We start from the raw sequence: 10430 nt of genomic DNA, 5'->3' as shown, positions 1-10430 counted from the left end.
GTACCCAACAATTGACTTATTTTCGTAGGTTATTTACTAATAGTCTAGTTGCGTTAGACTCTGTCTGTGTAATAGTTTCCAAAATCAGGTCCTTCTTACGTGCAAACGAAGTTTTTACTTGGACGTTTCTTTTTTCTAACGCTAGATGGCTTTTTAATAATTTGCAGCTGTCAAAACAGTCAAATACTTTGCACTTAGTTATCTCTTTAAACAACTGTAGGCAGCGTACGTACGCCGCAAGGTACCCGAAGGGAATGTTAAGGGTATTCTAGTTGGTATAGTAGTATTGGTATAGTTTTACAAAGACAGAGCCATAGAATAGTTATAGAATAATAAAAATATTCTGTTATAAAGGTAGGCCTATTATTAAGATGGATTAATAACATTTAAAAAAAATGTATGCCCTTAGTTTCCGGAAGATTGTAATAAGCAAAAATCGAGAAAGAGATTAAAAGAATATTTCCGCATGTTTCTATCCAAACATTAAATAAAAATTAAATTCCAAAAAAACCTAATATGATATGGCGCGGCGTAAGGGTAAGGCGTGACTTTGGTGCGGCGGAGGCTTCGCCCCGCCACCCCACGTCACACCGGATCTTGTTAAAATTAAATTTAAGTAACTACCTATCAGCACTTCTGTTACTGGAGATTGATAGCGTTCGGTGATAACATACAGTGACTTCTATTCTATCATACAATAGTAGTCGATTGTCACGTTACGTTTATATCCCTGTCACATGTCTCTGTATTATCGTCTGCTATAACAGCTATTGAAATTCTGTCAAAAAGTAACCAGAACTCCGTTTGATCAAATGCCTGAATCGATTGCAGCCAAATTTTCAGAATAGATGTAAAAAATTGTAAGCTACCGATTACTGCCATTGAAATGCAATAAAATTGTTGATTACAATCAATAATTGCCAAAAACTAGTGCATCCATCTATGTAGTGTTACGAGAACTGAGGGTGCCCATGTAAACCATACTGCAAACGAAACTTTGACCAGTAACCCTTCGGGTAATTATCAGCAGTTATTTTGTTGAAATATTTAGTGATAACTGACGATTACTATTCCACCAACAAAGTTCACTTGTTAGATTTTTAAATGTGTTATTTTTTTCTACTTCCGGTTTTGTCATTTCAGTCAGTAGTTCAGTTAATATTCACTTGACGCACAAAAGAACCACATATTCGTGATCCTCGTAAAATTTGTGGTAAAGTTCATATTATTTTTTGTACGTACGCGTACTTCCGGTTTCGAGAATTATCCTGAACTTATAGTTCAGGAAAATTCTCGATTTTGGCCAAATTTTGGATTTCGTTTAAATCACACCTAATCGACCCCAAATTTTATGGAGATCACGAATATGTGGTTTAATTTGATGACAGCTCAATGGTTGAGGAGCTGTGGTTACTTCCGGTATACTTCCGGAAAATTTTCAAAAAACAAGCAAGTGAGCTTTGTTCTGTTTACAGTTCTCAATATTGCAAGCTTGATTTTAAGTTTAAAAAATTGCATCTTTAAATCTTTGAGCTAAAAAACCTGACTATTGTTTCTATCTGTACTATATAACTTTTATTTGCATGTCACTAAATAAGAATTGTTTTCTCTTTATTCAGGTAATGCAGAGGAAACGTCGAGAATATGGACACAAAAACGTCGCCGGTATCCCCAAAATGTGAGCGCGGATCATCATTTGTTATTGGTAATATGTTTGTGTTTGTTAACCCGTTGCCTGCCACGCCTTTGTTCTCCCCTAGCTCCTTAGCACGGGCCGCGCTGTTCGGTCTCGTGGTTTACATGCCGAGGGGTCGGACAGTCGCACCAGCCCCAGATTCGCCGAAAGGCCCCGTTAGGCAGTGCACCATAGGGACTTTCCCCTTTTCGATACGGTGATGGATTCTAGAGGCGTGCATTCCATCTTCTCCTGTCACCGTGTCAGCCCGGACTTGTCAGCAATGGCAAGTCCCACTTTGGTCATGGATCCTTCAGACGTGGCGCGTAGAGTAGTAGAGAGCAACCTACGGGTTGTATGGCGTGGCAGCCAACGGGTTAACTTAAGTGTATGTATGTATATGTGTATGTGACTGTAAAATGTGGTGGAATTGTGGGTGGAGGTGGGACAATAAAGCAATTTCTTTTCAAGTTTTTTGTTTGCTGTCTCTTGACACTTGTAACAAAATGGTCAAACTTATACATTTATACATAAGTTTTGGCAAGTGACTTATCATTTCCATACTTTAAACTTCTATGAAGAACCCAACACCATCTGCAACTCTTTGTTACGACAACTTAAGTTAAAAATGAACTATTCAATTCAAAAATTTTGAGTCAACACTAACCAGTACGTCTCTTTCGTAACTTCATAGCACCAGAATATGTCCGAATGCAAAGCGATTGGAGCAATAGAAACGACTCCAACATAGGAAATAGTCGCAATGTCAAAAGGCTTGAAGGTGTTAGGAGATGTCGTAGAAGATGTATACCGATGTCGTATACCATTAAAAAATTTATTTTCTCATATAAGATCAACAACGATTCCCAGTTACTAGTAACTATTAAGATATGACCGACAAATCTAAAAACAAATAAATAAATCAGAAATTTCGGCTATGGTATTTAAGAGCCTCACTGTAGTAAACTGGAGAAGCGAAGGTTGTGATGCAACATTCAGGTGCCTTGGTGGTGTAGTAACTCGGGGCAGTGGAATACTTCGCAGCTTCGGTGCAGTAGGTCGGAGAAGCCTAAGTAGTAGCTCGGGTGCCTTGGTTGTGTATTACTTGGAAGCATCGGTATGGGAGCGGAGCCTCATAAATCGTCAGAGGAGACACCGCTGGCAGCCAAAGACTCCATCAGAAGACGGCCAAAGTCCTGAAATAAGACATGCACATGGGTGCATAAGTTAGTTTCGTTGGTAAATAGCAATGGAATGTAGGCATATCTCACCTCCCAAGCACTACGGGGAATGCTACGGGCGGCGTGGGTGTAGCGCATGTAGTTGATGTTGCCCAAAAGTTGAAGTTTATCGCCGGTAGCCGAGACGATGGTGTCCAGACGGTCAGCGACCAGGGCGACTTGTTTGTTGTACTCGGCGTCGCCGCTCAAAGATCCCACTGGGACATTGGCGAACTTGGTGAAGTATTTCTGGATGCGGGGAGTCTCCTTGAAGAGCCTTTTATCAAAAAGAGTTATTAAAAATTATAACATTAAATTACAGTATAGGCTAATTTAACGAATTACTTGATCATGATGGAAGAGACCATAGCGTTGCGGCCACTTCTGATGTTTTCCCAGCTCCTCTGGACGTCACGAACTTGACGGGCAGACAATTTGGTCTGGGGATCAGCCAAATCTTGTGGGTTCCTATCAAGTTAATGCAATCATATTAAATGGGCATCAGTGATGTAATGTAAGAGACAATTTAAAATTACTTCAGGGTCTTGGAGATGCCGGCAACCAAAGCGGTAAGTCCGTTCTTCCAGGCGCTCTTGGCCTCAGCGTTGAAGGAACTGCCCAACTCTTCAGCGAGGACTTCCTCGACGACGGCACCGAATTGCTACAATTTCGGGTTAAATTCTAGTTCAATTTGTCTTGATTGGAAAACAAGTTTTTGATTAAACAAACCTCGAACATGATGGAGTAGCACCACGGGGCTTGTGGGCTCCACCGAGAGCGTTGAGTTGGCTGGCCATCAGCTCCTGGCTGGACAGGGACTGGATGGCGACGTTCAAACCGGCCAAAATGGTGTAGGCCTGGGCCAAGAAGTTTCCATTGGTCAACAGTTCGTTTTGGGGAACGCTGGCGAACTTGCTGAACATCTTCTGGTATTCGGGGTGAGTCTTGATGAAGCGGAAGAGAATCTGAGGAGGAACATCGCCGTCTCTCCTGGCCTGTTCCCAGGTCTTGCGGATGACACTGCGGTCGTGAGCGCTCAATGAGAGTCCCCCCTCGCTGTCATCATCGGCCGAGACGGTGGTGACGGAAGTGGTGACGGTGGTCGTCGTGGTTGCAGACTGCAAAATATTTCAAACTAATGAACATCAATTAATTGTATAAACGAATGAATTGGACTTACCACATAAACGCTGGCGAAAGCGATCACGCCGAAGAGAAGGGCTAGTTTGAAAGCCATTGCTGCGAGTAAAGAAGAGTTTAGCTCTGGAAGTATCAGTCAGCTAAGTGATGTCTTCTCTAACATTTCCAGTTGCCTTTTATAGTCACAGACTCTCGGCTGGGAGAGAGACTGGGAAGATGGCAGACAGTTGTAATGGCTCACGTGATGATCTGCATGCGCAAATGAGTGCTTTGACATGGCGCTAGACTTTGACATCTGAACCGTTCAACTATCGGGTCATTTATTTTTATTCTATGCATCTATGCATGCTCTATGCTCTATGCAGTCTACTTACGAGTCAAGCCATTAACATGCTTCACATTGCAGTTGTGTAGGACGTGTAAGACCACATAACAAGGGTAGCTCAGATGATATTCCGATTTTCAAATCGGCAAGAACTAACCGTGTAGAGTGCAAAAGGCGATCTGCTCCAAGTTCATACGTGATTACGTCATTGCGTGTGTACACAATTCGCTGTATTTTGCTTCCTCTTTGAAAGGTTTAAAGTTTTTTAATTTTTCTTTCAAAAATGATTTTTAATCAACGCGGATAACTTTTAAAACTCGCGACAAACTTGATAATTTTTGAGTAAAAATAAAACATTTGCTTTAAAAATGAAAAAGCGCACTTGCTGCCGAATGTCAAACAGAGTGACTTGGGAATAATTTGGCTTCAACTAGTTCTGATATGATTTTTTTATCCCGAATCAATACCCGCTGGACTAATATATACCGACGGCGGCTTATTAGGATGGCTTGTTCTTTGGACTTTAATTTCTTAGCTGTGAAAATTCAATAACAACACTATATATGCACTATAACATTAAAACGAATTCATCTCTCTCTATCTTACTTACCTATGACCTAAAAATAAGGGAACTTACCTGGTCATGGCGGGCCGAAAAACCACGGAAAAACTAAATGAAAAAAGAAGAAAAAGACGAATGAGCATAGCGGCAGCCATATTTTTGGTAAAAATGATTTAGCGTAGCGTAGAACTAAAATATGTCACATTGATTGAGAACAAATGATAAGGTATGGGTGTCATGTTGACTTCTTCGATATATCCTCTCTCGTATAATTGCTGTTTATTTGACGATTTAAATCGTTTGTTTTTACAGCATATCGGGTGCGCTAATATCACATTGAAGCATGCTCAAAGTTGCGGCGTTCGACAACTGTTAGTCTCCTTCGCTTACCCGAAGAAGAAGATGTCGATAAAAGTGTGGCCGACATATTGAAGGAGCGACGACTAGTGGCCGTCTAAATCAAAGTGCATTCGATTTTCTGACTCATTTGCTATGATTTGAATACATAAATTTGGCTGCTCGGCCGCCGAATTCATTCAGAATTTTTGCTAAACCAAACCAGCCCTATCTCATCGAATAGTCTAACGTCTTCCAGTCACTGTCTCGTTTTGCTTCAACTTGGATTATTCGCACGATAAATTAGTGATTGATATCTATACCTGAAGGCAATTTAAATGAAAGAATAAACGGTGCGGGCAAAGCAAATGATGGCATTTTAAGGGATTATTTTCCTCCTCTAACTGAAAGGCGCAATCAGCCCAAATTCACCCAAATTCGTCAAATGTTATCAAGTACCTTCCCTCAACTGAAATTATGGCTTCGAGTACACAATGAATCATATTTGGCTGGATATGTTCCAGTTAAATTGTGATGTTTTAGTTAACTAACGTCACGGTTAAGGGCTTTATGAGATATCAAAGTGTCTGCTCACCTGTCTTGCAAATGATGGCGTTTAACTTCTCGAGGCAGTTGAAACCAGTTGGCGAAGAGATTGTTAGTTACCGTCTTTATTTTCTTCATATTATTACGCGCCTCCATCCCAAACCACTCGATTACGTGATTACGCGTGAATTATGTTGCACCTCATCCTTCGGAGGAGAAGAAACTTGTTGAACAAACAAGTTTACCTTATCCAAGTGTTATTTTCACTACAGCTCTCACCTACACAGTAAACATGCAGTTATTCAAATACGTTGCATAGACAAAGAAGTAGGGATCATTATTACGTGACATTTACTCCTATCGTTTCGAGACCATGTGGGAGGTAAGCAGGTGCAGGAATGCCGATAGATTTTACCTGTGGGACCAGCCAATTCACCTTTTAAAAAAGAAAAGAAAACAAGAATGAAAATCCTGGCAGAGTACAAAACAAAAAACAGAGTAACAAGGAATGTGTCACCTGCTGACAGAAAATGAAAACGAAATGGAAAACAGCTCCGCACAGTTTATCCTATTTTCTTTTTAAGGAAATTGTATCGAGTTGTGGTCACATTTGAATAAACGGTAAACGGCCCTATACCTCCAACACCTAAGAAAAACAAACTGTCAAACGTGAAGAAAGAACCAGATGTTGATCAGCACACACACACATAGACAAGCCTATATGAGGTAAAACATAATGCACGACACCTAACAACGCTATCGACATGGTATATTATCTTAGAGCTATTTTACCATGCTATCGATTTCACTCCGAGGTGTACTACTAGTCCACTCACTTTGGAAAGTATGGAAACGTCCAATTTTGAATAAAAATGAGTCAGAAACGTTCGCCAAGATCCTTGTGTAAGAATCCAACCCGTTTGAACATCAAAAGAGAAAAACAAATGCACGGGGGAGAATTCAAGTTTAAAGTTACTGTTCATTTTCTTAATAAACGAGAAGGTGTACAAATTAAGAAGAATTCCACCGACATCGGTAGTTTCTCCAAACGGGATGCTGTTTATCTAAATTTAAAACAAAATTGGGTTACGATTTACAAATAAATATTGACATAATCAACAAGGAAGAAAAAGTTGAAAATGAGACAGTGGATAAGCCCTAATTGTGAATAAACAGGATGATTTAAGGTTTCCATGTAATATTTATGCAAGTCATGCATCATTAACAAATCTAGCATTAAAGTAACGAAAATTCTTACCCAATCCCAAAGGGGTTCCGGACATCTCGTACCCAAAAATTCTCGTACTCATTTTTTCAACCATCTCGTACCAGTACGAGATGGTGGTACGAGGTGGCATCTGGCGGTAGAGAACAGTACCGGCTGGTACGAGGTGGCTGGCATAATCTTCCGGCTGGTACGAGTTGGCTGGCAGAAGTTTCCGGCTGGTACGAGATGACTGGCAGAAATTTCCGGCTGGTACGAGATGGCCGGCAGAAATCTCCATTCTAGAGGGAGCCAAAGGGGAGCGCCGAGCTGGATGTCCGGATGAAGTCCGCCTTGAAGAGCGCCTAGCCGGTGACTGATAACTTAGTACGGCCGCGGCGACCTTATATACTGCGGCTCGAGCATGCGCCACCTGGTGGCCAGTACGAGATGGCAGTACGAGATGGCCGATATAAAGGCAACCGGCTAAGTATCCCAGCAATTATGCCATGGTATAGGATGATAATGCTTGTAATTATTCACCCTTCAATAAACTTTTTAAGAATTTTTTTATTATGTTAGCAGTGTATTTCATATTTTTCCTCAAACTTATTTTAATGCAGGAATTATGGTTGCTGTATGGGTGAACCACACAGCAGACTAAAAAAGATCGGTAAACATTTCGTTAAGAAATGTTTGAAGTGTTTCGTTAAGAAGTGTTTTAAGAAGCTTTGTAAACATTTCGTGTGCTGCATAGAACAGGTAAAGATTGGTCTTAATTTGAATACCAATATTTTCATTAATGCAATACATTTTTCACAGAGCAGGCAACATCCCAATCCATCAGCTTCATGTTATACGGCCTCAAAGCTTGTATATACCAGACCAGGAGGTATTCCTCCAATACCTAATCATTGTACGTAAGCTCATTTTTCAGCTTATTATGACATTCTTAACATTTCATTTTTACTTTGTTTAGATAAAGACTGAGAAAATGCTAGCCAGAAGCAGAAAAGGCATTATTGCCCTTGATTGTACTACATGCTCTTTCTTGGATTGTTGGTTTTCATTAGTTAACTCGTTGGCTGCCTCCAGTCTAAAAATTTGGTCTCGTTGTCAATTTAGTTTTGGCACCATTAGAAGTGTCAAGTGTGTTAAATTGTTTTTATTTGTCAGAATTCCATTCAACCTAACTAGCTAACTAATTTCTTTTATAGTTGAAATCTGGACTGGCAGAAGTATTTGGAACAGAAATTGTCAAAGGAAAAGTGTACAGTTTTGGTGGTGGTTCCAAGATCGCTGTTTTCACATGGCAAGGTTGTCTTTTAGAACTGAGAGGGAAAACAGAAGCGGCTTATGTGGCAAGAGAAACTCCAATGATTATTTTTATCTCAATACACATGCTGGATTAGAACAGGTAAAGTTACATGCAGATTGAATTGTATTACTTAAAAGTTTTCCAATATTATGTTTTGTGTGTATGTTCTTTATTTCTTCCTCAGATAAGGAAGAAAGCTGATGCTGACGAGACTAAAAGAGGCCCTATAGCAATGATCGTTGGTCCAACAGATTTTGGAAAATCAACAGTTTGCATGTTGCTTTTGAACTATGCAGTGTGAATGGGTAGAAGGTAGACAAATTAAGAAAACACAATAAAACATTTTATATCTAAAGAAATAGAATCAAATTTGCTTATGTTTAAATAGGCCTATATATGTTGATTTAGATGTTGGCCAGGGACAACTTTCCATTCCAGGTACTATTGGTGCAATGGCAATTGAACGTCCTGCTGATGTTGAAGAAGGATTTTCCCAAGTATGCCCACTATGGGCATTCAATATACCACTATGGGTACAAAGAACTGGGAGTAATGTAATGCTGTACAATTTACTTGTCACCAAATTAGCCCAAACAGTTGCAGAGAGAATGGAAGCAAATCGACAGAGTAGGAGAGAAAGTAATATTCATTCAATTATTCAAATTATTTAAATTTCTGTGTAGATGCTGTTAGTGGAGTAATAATCAACACCTGTGGCTGGGTAAAGGGCCAAGGGTATCAAATGCTTATTCACGCAGCCAAAGCGTTTGAAGTTGATCTAATAATCGTCCTTGACCAAGAGCGACTTTACAACGAACTAGTGCGTGATTTACCTGAAACCGTGAAAGTTATATTTCAACCCAAAAGTGGCGGAGTATGTTTTCATGCTTGTTAGTTATTTGTGTCATAGCTACAACTCTTAATTCTGGAATTATTGTTTGTGTTAGGTTGTGGAACGGAGTCGGCAGGCAAGAGTAGAATCTCGAGATCAGAAAATTCGCGAATATTTCTACGGATCAGCAGCCCAGTTTTATCCACACTCATTTGAAGTGAGATTTAAAATATTTAAAATTGGTGCGCCGGCCTTACCAGATTCATTAATGCCTCTCGGAATGAAAGCAGAAGATCAACTTACGAAATTAGTCACTGTTCAGCCAAGTATAGATTTTTTATTTAATTTAGAGACTGACAAATTTTATTTTTGACGTTCCCTCTATTGCAGGCCAGCAATTATTGCATCATTTGATTTCAATTAGTATGGCTGAATCCGGGGAAGATGAGATTATTCAGACCAACGTTACTGGGTTTATTTGTGTGTAAGTTTTGACGTCCTAGATCAGATGTTATTTTATTTATGACATTTCGTGCATTTACAACAGGAATAACGTGGATTTAGAACGGCAAATGCTTACGGTGTTGTCACCTCAGCCTCGACCACTACCTCGAACCCGATTGCTTTTATCCGACATTCAGTATATGGACTCCCACTGACCCTATAAATTGAACGAACAATAAAAATTCTTGACAACCTTGTTATATCTGATCTTGTGTATTGTTCGTTCTGTAGGCCGTATGATTGCTCAAGTCAAACACTCACATATACATACATACAAAATTTCTCTATCACACATATTACACCCCTCACAAAACAGTTAAATAAGCCTCGCAATCGCGCAGGACGAGGTATCCTTTTTTATCTAACCAAAATTTATGTTGAATTAAGAAGTGGACACTTAATAATCCGGGCACTGTTACATTTGACGACACTAGTGAACTATCTCATATTTTCGAGAGGGTAGGAAGAAAAGGTGGAAAAAATATCCTAATGAATAAGATTGTTAAATTTTGCAAAATTCCCGTCGAAGAGACAAAAATATTCGGCAACTGAAGCCAAACACACAGAACGTAAGTTGTGGGTGGCATTCTGTTTGAAATACTTATCGATAAAGAAACGCGCGCAGTACACTGAATACGATCAGCTATCTATATCTATATCGGCCATCTCGTACTGCCATCTCGTACTGACCACCAGGTGGCGCATGCTCGAGCCGCAGTATATAAGGTCGCCGCGGCCGTACTAAGTTATCAGTCACCGGCTAGGCGC

The 10430-nt window shown here is 40.0% G+C and overlaps 1 long non-coding RNA gene and 2 pseudogenes across 2 annotated transcripts; 2 read left to right on the top strand and 1 right to left on the bottom strand.

Annotated features, from left to right (window-relative positions):
- Window positions 1-149: 149 nt before the first annotated feature.
- On the top strand, window positions 150-1714 carry LOC124337462. 2 transcript variants are annotated; one of them, XR_006917390.1, is made up of 2 exons: window positions 150-178; window positions 1620-1714. It is a non-coding gene; the product is annotated as an uncharacterized LOC124337462 (long non-coding RNA). The 2 variants fall into 2 exon arrangements; XR_006917389.1 differs by lacking the exon at window positions 150-178 and adding an exon at window positions 1177-1213.
- A 1094-nt stretch (window positions 1715-2808) lies between these two features.
- Window positions 2809-6788, bottom strand: LOC124337340 (annotated as a pseudogene).
- Window positions 6789-7458: 670 nt separating this feature from the next.
- Window positions 7459-9858, top strand: LOC124337723 (annotated as a pseudogene).
- The last annotated feature ends 572 nt before the right edge of the window (window positions 9859-10430 follow it).

The sequence above is a fragment of the Daphnia pulicaria genome, chromosome 4, assembly GCF_021234035.1.
Source record: "Daphnia pulicaria isolate SC F1-1A chromosome 4, SC_F0-13Bv2, whole genome shotgun sequence".
NCBI classification, from domain to species: Eukaryota; Metazoa; Arthropoda; class Branchiopoda; order Diplostraca; family Daphniidae; genus Daphnia; species Daphnia pulicaria.
Note: the sequence above shows the minus strand (reverse complement) of the source record. Positions and strands in the feature narration are given on the sequence as shown.